This window comes from Penaeus vannamei, chromosome 43 (genome assembly GCF_042767895.1).
Source record: "Penaeus vannamei isolate JL-2024 chromosome 43, ASM4276789v1, whole genome shotgun sequence".
In the NCBI taxonomy this organism is placed as follows: Eukaryota; Metazoa; Arthropoda; class Malacostraca; order Decapoda; family Penaeidae; genus Penaeus; species Penaeus vannamei.
Window position 1 is genome coordinate 25,515,068 of NC_091591.1, and position 10,000 is coordinate 25,525,067.

Sequence of the window (10,000 nt, forward strand, 5' to 3'; positions counted from 1 at the left end):
AGAGAAAGAAAGAGAGAGAGAGAGAGAGAGGCAGAGAGAGAGAGAGAGGCAGAGAGAGAGAGAGAGGCAGAGAGAGAGAGAGAGGCAGAGAGAGAGAGAGAGGCAGAGAGAGAGAGAGAGGCAGAGAGAGAGAGAGGCAGAGAGAGAGAGAGAGGCAGAGAGAGAGAGAGAGGCAGAGAGAGAGAGAGAGGCAGAGAGAGAGAGAGAGGCAGAGAGAGAGAGAGAGGCAGAGAGAGAGAGAGAGGCAGAGAGAGAGAGAGAGGCAGAGAGAGAGAGGCAGAGAGAGAGAGAGAGAGAGAGAGAGAGAGAGAGAGAGAGAGAGAGAGAGAGAGAGAGACAGAGAGTGAGTGAGTGAGTGAGTGAGTAAGAGTGAGTGAGTGAGAGGGGAAGGGCTGTGCCAAGCTGGTACTTGAGGGGGACCAAGGGCAGCCGCCCCCTCGCCCTCTGTTAATGACCTTCGTCTAAACAATTCACCTAAACAACGCGCCCGCCGTATGTAAACACTCAGGGTCCCCCGAAAGGGCTGCTAATCATTGCGGTATTGTTTCGGTAAGTAGGCAGAACGAAAACCATTTGCGTTGGGAAATAAAGAGAAAAAAAATAATTTACACTGAGAAATAAGGGAAAGAAAACCATTAACTCTGAGAAATAAAATGGGCGAGACAAAGGAGGAGGCGGGTCCATTCTTGTCGCGAAAGTTCATCTTGGAATCGGACGCGAGCTCCTTTGCCGCCGCCCGCGTGCAGCCTGCCAATCGCGCCCATTCAGCGCTCCTCCTCTGCTAGGGCTCCCCTCTCCCCGGGCAGCCGAGAGGGGGGGAGAGGTCCCCCTCAGCGGCAACAGCAACAGCCATGCCGTCGCCGAGGGGAACGCCCCCAACCCTGGGGAGGCCGAAGGAGAAGAACCAGCCAATTGTCTCTCAGTGCGGAATGCTCCCCAGGCCTCCCCATGGCCTCCTGGCTGGCTGGCACGTCCCCGAGGGCTTCTCGTAATCACTCGGGGAGAATCTTTCCGCTGCGGGACGGCAGAGCTCGCAAAACCCCTTGAAATACCTTTTCTTAAATCCAAGTCGAACGGCTTCCAAAGAAGAGACTCTCACAGGTGACTGACAGCCACAATCGCTTCCTTGGCATAACCTTTATAAAAATTGAAAATAAACATTTATACATAAATCAGTTTTATCAACCAATACCCATTTCCAGCAGTCTCGATCAGCAATTACATTTATTTACTCTCCAAACACCTTGCCAGACGGGGAAAAGCTGAGAGTAACAAGAGAATCCAACGGCCCTGTACCGGCCCTCGGGACCCTTCGTGCACCACAGGGCGGCAGCGTCGCGCGGCGATGCTATCTCCGGGTGGGGGGCGGGGAGGGTGGGGGTTGCGGGCGTCGGCGGGCGCCCACCACAGCGCGTCCTCTGTTTCGCTGCCATAATGCCCCGCTCATTTCCATGGCCGCCCCCGCATCTACCCGACGAAGGGAGGGGGTGGGGCGAAGGTAGGGGAAGAGGAGGTGGAGGGAAAGAGTGGTGGGGAGAGGGAGAAGGTAAGAGAAAGGAAGATTGGGAGAAGGCCCTCGTCCCGTTCCTGACTTCGAGAAGCGCCCACGCCCTCACCCACCCAACTTGCAGCTCCTCAACATCCAGGTGCACGCCCGTTAGCCCATTACGCCCACCAAACCGCCCACGCCTGCCAACCTGACAACACATCCCATCCGGCTGCCACCGCAACCACACCGACGCTACGCGCACACAACTTCCTCATTCTTGGACCACATGATTCCCCAGGAGGGAGAGAGGGCGAGGGAGGGGGAGAGGTGGAGAGGCAATTTGGGAGGAAGGGATGCGTGAGGGAGAAAGGTGGGAAGGATAGAGGAGAGGTGGAGGAGAAGAGACAGAGGGGCAAATAGGGTGCGAGGGATGGGGAAGGGAGAGAGCTGGAAGGGAGAGGATGGAAGGATGGGGAGGATAGGGGGAGTAGGAGGAGTAAGAAGAGTAGGAGGAGGGAAGTGGGAGGAGGGAGGAGGGAGGGAGAGGGAGAGAGGGGGAGGCTTCGATGACAGTGTTAAGCGAAAAAATGAAAGAATGACATTGCGTTCGTGTAACAAATCAACAACAGCAACCCCAATGCCCATTCACTGGCAACATGGTAATGACAATAAATTCCGAAACTCTCTCCCCACCCGGAAAGCCATGCCCCCTCCCCACCTCATCTCTCGGGAACCAATAGCTCATCCAAGAAGCCAAGGCAAATGTCAGCGTGTCAGCGCGTCAAGCGATAACCAGCCTTCTACCCATCGCAGAAAAAAGCAACATTAATAATAAAAAACAGGTCGAAATTTGCATGAAGATTCTCTCGGCGATCAGGCAGGCAACGCCCACAACACACCTATGCCCATCTAAGTCCTCCCTAAAATGAAATAGATAAAAAGATAGATAATGGGTTCATAAACAAACAAACAGTAGTAGTTGTATTGTCACGATCATGCGCACATGACATATCCCGAGCATCTCACATGACTATAACGTTGTGATTTCCCCCTATCCAATTACGATACTAGAAATCGGTTAGGTCAGCTGTGACTGGCTCATATCCTAGCATCTATTGAAACCAATTCATATGGGAAGGATCGAAGTGATGTCGCTTTTTCCTTTTCGCAATCAGTCGCCGTCGCCAGAATATGACGCGGATCACCAGCAGGGGAGAAGACATCGATATCAACAGACCCCGTCCTGAGTGGCGGCGGGAATGCAGTCGGGGTGCGACGGATCGGCCCCTCCCTCCCCGTGCCTCCCTCCACACTGCCCTAGCCCCCTTTCCTGCATCTTTCCTTCCTCCATTTCTACTTCTTCTTCCTCTACATCTTTCTTCTTCTTCTTCTTCTTCTTCTTCTTCTTCTTCTTCTTCTTCTTCTTCTTCTTCTTCTTCTTCTTCTTCTTCTTCTTCTTCTTCTACACCCCTGCCCCTCCCCCACCCCCACTCTTTCTCCTCCCCTTCTCCCCCTATTAGTACCATTCCTACTCTCCTCCTCCCTCACCGCCAGAAGCCCGCATGCGGCTCTCGTTAGCGACAATAAATCCCACGAATCTCGGGGCCGCGGCATGGCAGGGGGTGGGGATGGCGGGAGGGAGGGATTGTGTTGAGATGAGCGTGGGGCTAAACAGATCGGGGGGGGGGGGGAGAGGGGCGAAGGAATCGCCGCACTCCATGGAGAATTAGGAGACACACCTGAGGTTTGGGATAAGCTCTGTTCATTTTCCGTTTCTCTCTCTTTTTGTCTGTCTGATTCCCCTTTTCTCTTTCCGAGTGTATGCGTTACTATGATTCTTGTTAGCGTTCTCATTATCATTTCCAATCCCATTGTCATTCTCAATTTACTTCTTTCTCTCTCTGCGGGCGCGCGCGTTGGTATTCACGTGCCAGTTTTTATTTGTTTATTTCCGCGGTGCCTGCACGTCCCTGCGCTGCGTCCGCGCCCATTAGCCCCGGGCTCGCGCGCATTAAGACGTTAAGACTAATTCCTGCACGTCTGGCCATCTGTCTCTGGCCTTATAGCCTCGGTTCCTGGCGTTCCCTGACGCGTCGGATGAAGGGCACGACCACGCTCTGCCTCGCCCCCGAGGGAAGCGCGGTGTGGCCCAGGTGGCTCCCGAGGGAGACAGGGCGAGGGCCGGGCTACTACTGCAGCAGGAGGCAGACACGGCCACCCACTCACTGCGCTCACAGCAGGCGTGTCCTGCCCCACAGCTTTCAAAGGGGCGTCCTCACTTTTCCACTAAACGTTTGGACAGCAAACGCTTTTACAGACACATATACAATCAATTAAAGGCATACCACACTGCCCCAAACACATACCCTCACAAACAACCGCGCATATACATAAACAAATCACAGCTGAACACACGCAAAACACATCCAGTCAAACAACACACAAAAGCAGACAAAACAAACTCCTAGGCTCGTCTGACAACGTTCAAGCTTTCCAAGAAAAAAAGAGGATGACGAGGCCTCATTCGAAGAGCCGAGGCCATCTGATCACTCCGCCTTCCACAAAACCGCAGGTCAGAGGACAAAAAACATAACGGTCGCGGAAACGGTGAGGATAACTACCTCCGCTAAAGGCATGATTAACCCTGAATCCCTCTCAGCACACATTCCCCGGACAAACGTTTGATTGGCAGCAGTTTTGCTCATTTACAAAGGCGACTCAGCGCCGCACAGGGAGCCCTGCCAGCCGCCACTTCGTGAGTGAATTTGATTTCCCTCCGTCGCCGTGCAGACCAATAAATAACTCACTTGGGCTCGTTCTGTCATGCATAACGGTTCTCCATTTCCACTCTATCACGAATTAAAAACAGAAGGGAAATATGCATGAGACAGCATCCACCAGCACCATGCACGCTGTCCGCCACGCAGATCGTTGCCAATCGCTCCTCCGCAGACACATAAAACCATGCTTCCCAGTCGCTAGGAAACATGACACACTGCATGACGGACTCGCCAAGACGTGTCAGCGTCGTCTTCCTTTGCCGAGGCACACGGACTCCCTCACTTCCCGTTCGGTAAACGCTCACTCCCCCACTCCCTCCCTCGTTCACTCACGTCCTTCAATGACTCCCACAGCGCATAGCGCACCGAGTGGGTCTGTGGGTCCGTGTCATCCTAAGCACAAGGCGCCACTGGGAGGGGGGGGGGGCGGGGCGGAGAGAAGGAGCCACCAAGACATCCTAAGGAAATACCAGCGTCTCACCTTTCCCCTCAAGGATGGTGGCTCCAAATCCCCACCGAACATACGATTTAAAAGCCTCACTTCACTGGATATTCACAGGCTTACGACTAAAGAGTCGCTATTAACTATGTTCACGTCTAATGCCTCAACACGCCCAGTGTAGACCGCACGACCACTGACAAATGGATTGCTCTTATTCTGGGTGGTTCACTTCAAGAGAACTTATCACTCCTATTCACACTCAAACATCGCATCTTCCACAGCACGAGGCACACGGACGCGCAGACACAAGAAAGCTTACTCGCAACTCCTCCGAAAGGCGGCCGGGAGGCTCACTCCGTGGCGTGTGAGCGGCCGTGCGTGCGGGTGCTGCCGTCGCCACGCGCGGGGAGTGAGTGAGGCCGGGCAGCGCCGAGTCCCGCAGCCCCTACCCCCCTCGCCCTCCCCTACGGTCACCCTCCCGCCCTGCACCCTACCCGCCGAGGTGAGTCCACGTGGTCCTTCTATCCTCCTTCGGGCCATCGCCTCCCCCTCCCCCTGGCCTTAACCCCCCTTCCCTCCCCCTCACCCTTTTTGCAGTACTTTAGATGTCTCTCCATACTGGGTTGCTGTGGCAGAGGGATCTTGACCTGAGGTCTCCACAACATTCCCATAATGGCACCATAATGTCTGATACATTATTGGTGTGATGAAAAACTCCCATGAAATAGATCGCATCAAAATAAACGCCCATAAATCTATCCCGTTGCCCAATGGAGGGCGTGTTACAATGAGACTAGACTTATAAACCTTATCTGAAAATCTCCCATCACGCCACCAAAAATAAACAGACGGTACAATTTCGCGAATCAGCACCAGTATATTACACAGCAAAGACTCGGGAAGACATGCCGACAAAGACGCAAGTAAAACCCAGATCCCCGCAGCACAACCAAGCAAGCGGCGAGCACGTGCCCTTTTTGTTTTCCTTCCCGTCGCGCCTCGAGCCTCGGGAGGACCGCAAAACCTGCCTCAACATCGGTCATCATCCTCGACACGCACCCAAAAAACGCACTACACACATCGCCATAAAATCTGGATCAGCCTCCCCCACGCCCGCGGCCGCCCTTGACCGCCAGTCTTGCCGCTATCCCTGCCCCTAGAATCTACCTCGCCCCTTCCCCTGCCCCTCGCCTTCTCTTCCTCCTTCTCGTGTCCCTACTGCTCCACCTTCTTCCCGTCCCTCCTCGTTCTCTTCTTCATCGCCCTCCCAGTCCCTGCCCCTGTCCTTCTTGCAATACCCATATCCTTGCCCCTGCCTCCTCCCCTTCCCATGCCCTTTCCCTCCACCCTGTACCTGCCCCCGCCCCACATACCCTGCCACCCTCCTCCTTCGTTATAATACCAGTACGACCTTGACAACTCCTACAAAGAAAAGAACTTGTTCAAGTACCGCCATCATATCAAAGACAGGACACAAGGCAAAGAGTGCGAGGAAGAGAAAGGGGGAAAGGAAAAGAGAAGATGAAAGAGGGAGGGAAGGAGGGAGGGAGGGTGGGAGGGATATATATATATATATATATATATATATATATATATATATATATATATATATATATATATATATATACAAAGAGAGAGAGAAGCAGAGCTGGAGATAATCAAAGAAAGGAGGACATCGGGAAAGAGAGAAGAGCAGGCAGAGACAGACAGGCGGTGAGAAATATCAAACGAGAATAACAAGATAATAACAGAGGCGGTGAGTAGTACATCTTGCCAAGGGCTGCAGGTACTCCGAGGTCGAGCACTCCGCACCCGTCCTGCCGCCACCTGCCGCTGACCTGTGGCGGAGTTGCACGCATGTTGTGTATGTGTGTGTGTGTGTGTGTGTGTGTGTGTGTGTGTGTGTGTGTGTGTGTGTGTGTGTGTGTGTGTGTGTGTGTGTGTGTGTGTGTGTGTGTGTGTGTGTGTGTGTGTGTGTGTGTGTGTGAGTGAGTGAGTGTGTGTGCACATTTACAGAGCGGCAACGGAAACGTGCCTGGCCGGGCGAGCTCTCCCAAGACGCAACAGAAGAGAAGGGACACAGGTAATCGGCCTTTTCTTCCAGCGCAACAAGGAGGAAGAGGCGAGGCGCCGGCAGCTGCAGCTCAGCGCCACCTGCGGCAGATGGTGCGCCTCCACCTCAAGGTTAGCTTGTGCAGCTGGCCGACGACTGCGCACTGATACAACCCTTCTTTCATGTAGCATCATCGAAGCACCGTCGCGCCTTCAATGAGGATGGGCTGAGGCTGCTCCTAGGGGGGCGAGGAGTCGGGAAAGGAGGAAGAGGTAGAGGAAGGAGAGAATGAAGAGACGGTAGAGAAGGGAGAGGAAGAGAAGGGACAGGAGGAGGAGGCGTCCGAGAGGGAGCTCAACAAAACAAAGGTGGCGGCGCGTGGCATGGCATCGGGCGGCCGGGCACGTGGTGACTTCCTCGGGCGCCCACTCTGCACCCACTCATGCCCGCCCGCCCGCCCCCTAAGCAGCAGCTGCACGCCGGCCGCCTAGCAGAGCGGGGACCACAGCACACGCACTTGTCTGTTCTCCAAAACAAAAGAAAAAGAAAAGGAAGAGAAAGGGAAAAACTGATAACTCGCAACTGTTTTCGATGATAACGAATAGCAATGAGGAGAAAGAAAAAACAAAGGGAATGAGAGAAAAAGCGATAATTGCAACTGCTTTGGCTGATAAGGAACGGCAATGATGCTCGGCAATCAACAAAGCCGCTCATTGTTAAGTATTCAGACCTACATCCGCGAACGCGCAGAGGCTCCTGCAGGAATCCTGACCGTCCTACGGTTCTCATCTACGACCAACTTGATATAAGCAATCAGGATAAAGCACGGATAAGAGAGGGGAAACTATGTTAAGGACAACAATACAAGACTCCTAGAAATACAGCAGCCCATGTAGATTATGAAGGAATATATAATGTACGATACGAATCTCAACCAAAAGAATAATGAAAAAATAATAAAAAGGCAAGTCATACTAGACTCTACCGCAGACAACGAGGGTCTCAGTGTGCCTCGGAGACACGCGTTGGGGGCGTGGCGGAGGGACCGTCAGCTGCCTTCCCTCGGACGCAGCGCGGAAGGACACTTCATACGGACCACCTTTCTGCTCTCGCGCGCGCGCATCTTCATGCTATATTTTTGCCCCCTGTAGTCAAAGAAACCTTAAGCCTCCCTTTCCTCTTCCTCGTCTCCTTCTTCTTCTCGCTCTCCTCCTCTTCGCGTCCCAGCCTGACAGGGATGCTGGCAACCCAGCGACCTCGGCGGCTCTCCGCGCCTCGTGCCCGCTGTCCTGCACATTATGTAATCAAGCGGAGTCACAAGCTTTATAATAAAGCCCTGCCTGTGAGGACCCTCTCCCCGACCTTCTTCATGAGAGAAGCCTTAAGTACAGAGAGACGTCGCCGTCGGAATGCGGTCGGCAGGGTGCTGGGTATCACTATTTGCATTATCAACAATGCCTTATTACATTTTGTTTTTCTCCTCACAGACCTCGATCTTCACGAACCCCATCGCGCCCTCAAAATCGCTTCCCACAGGAGAAGCAAAGGTGGCGGAGAGCAAGGGCGCCTCCAATCCAGATCCCTGGAGGTCCTTCGAGCAAGGGAGACCGAGCCAGAAACGCGAGAGTCGCTCAGAGGCAGGCGTGGCCAGGCGCACCCACATCTCTGCTCCGTCGTTCACCTCCTCCGGCAATGTCGGCCACGTTCAGCCAGCACCTTCACCTTCGCCATCAGGCCAGAGAAGATTATTCTGGGCCTTCGTCTCCAGCCCAAAGGTTTCATGCCGTTCTCCGCGCGCGCCAATTAAGGTGGCTCTCCACGCGTACGTCTGACCTTGACCGGGGACAGCTTCGGCTTCAAGCGTATTTTCTTTTTAAAAACGTATGTACGTAGCACAAAACTAACCGTAAATCTAATGGGGATAACCAATGCACATGGCCATTTCTCTCGATCTATAATACGGTTGAATTCCAGAGCCATGAGTCAGTGAAGGCGATGAAGGAGGCAAGCAGGGCTGTGCCTTGGATTCCTCAGGGTGGCCGTCGCGGCGGCGGAGGCCCGCCCTCCTCGCAGCTGCATTCACTCGCCTCGTCCCGCTCTGTCCTGTCCAGCTTACTGCAAGCGCGGACTCCACTTCTCCGCAACACCACATCAACAACACCGCTGTAACACAGCAACAATTGCGGGATACAAAGAGTCTGTGTGACGCAGGTTACATACAACATATTGCAGTAATGGCAGCACCAATTTCTAACTTCACGACTGTACTTCCTGTTCTCGTAAATCTCCGCAACCTCCGAATCGCTGCGCAACAACGTATGGAACGAGGGATGTTTAACGTCCGCGACAAGTCTTGCCTCCCGTAAGAAATGTCAACCCCCACGGCGCTCTGCTCTCCGAAATTACAGCCGAGACTTCATGACTGTGACAGAACGCAATTCGGCATTTCAACACATCCGGAGGTCGCGGGGTTTACTTCACAGTCCCAAATCCTAAAGCGTATCTGCCTTGCACCGACTGTCACCTGGTCTCGAAAAACAGGCCCTCTCTCCTCTCCCCAACAATCACAGCAACCATAAAACGCACTCTCGGAGCAGAACGGCCGCTGTTCTTGCTCGCGTGTGCGTGTTGGGTGTTTCCTTTCTACCTCGCCTCCGCTACCCCCTCATAAAAAAGAAATGGGGGAATATATATATATATATATATATATATATATATATATATATATATATATATATATATATATATATATATTAAGCCTACCATTTAATATAAAGACCAAATTTAAAAGTGAAAATGCTTTTTTTGGACCTTCTTTCGCCTCTGCAACAGGAAATCCGGAACGCAAGCCGCCCGAGCTGCCGCGCGCCAAAACAAAAGGTGTCGCCAAACGCAATCCCTTGCTTTCTCGACCTGGAAACCGGTCCCCTATGCAGAGTGAAGGAGGCCGCCGTGAAACGCCTCGCCAAACCGACGACCTCGCTTATCGTCGGAGAAAGGCTTGGCAGCCCCCCCCCCCCGGTCGTGCAGGACACTCGCCATGGCACAGACTTCGCTCCCGACGGACCCGCAAGGCCCACTCGGGTCGCGCGCCGGAACACTAACGGCAAACCGACGAAAAGGCTTCCCTGCCATAAGCCTTTCCCCGGCACTCCAGCATGACGACTTACTTACGGCGTCACCTTAGCGCCGCCCCCCCCCCCCACCCACCCCCCGCGGCCCGGCTAACCTCCCCA

The 10,000-nt window shown here is 53.7% G+C and overlaps 1 protein-coding gene across 8 annotated transcripts in view; it reads right to left on the bottom strand.

Moving 5' to 3' along the window:
- The window catches only part of LOC113816979 (abnormal cell migration protein 10), a 159,233-nt gene that overhangs the window by 129,856 nt on the left and 19,377 nt on the right, over nt 1-10,000 (bottom strand). For 6 of the 8 annotated variants that reach the window (XM_070118824.1, XM_070118823.1, XM_070118822.1 and 3 more), the window contains exon 1: nt 5,031-5,149. The exons of the other annotated variants lie outside the window; for them this stretch is intronic. The gene's annotated coding sequence lies outside the window, so the exon portion shown is untranslated. Of the gene's footprint in view, nt 1-5,030; nt 5,150-10,000 lie in introns of those variants that run through there. 8 annotated transcript variants of the gene reach the window in all.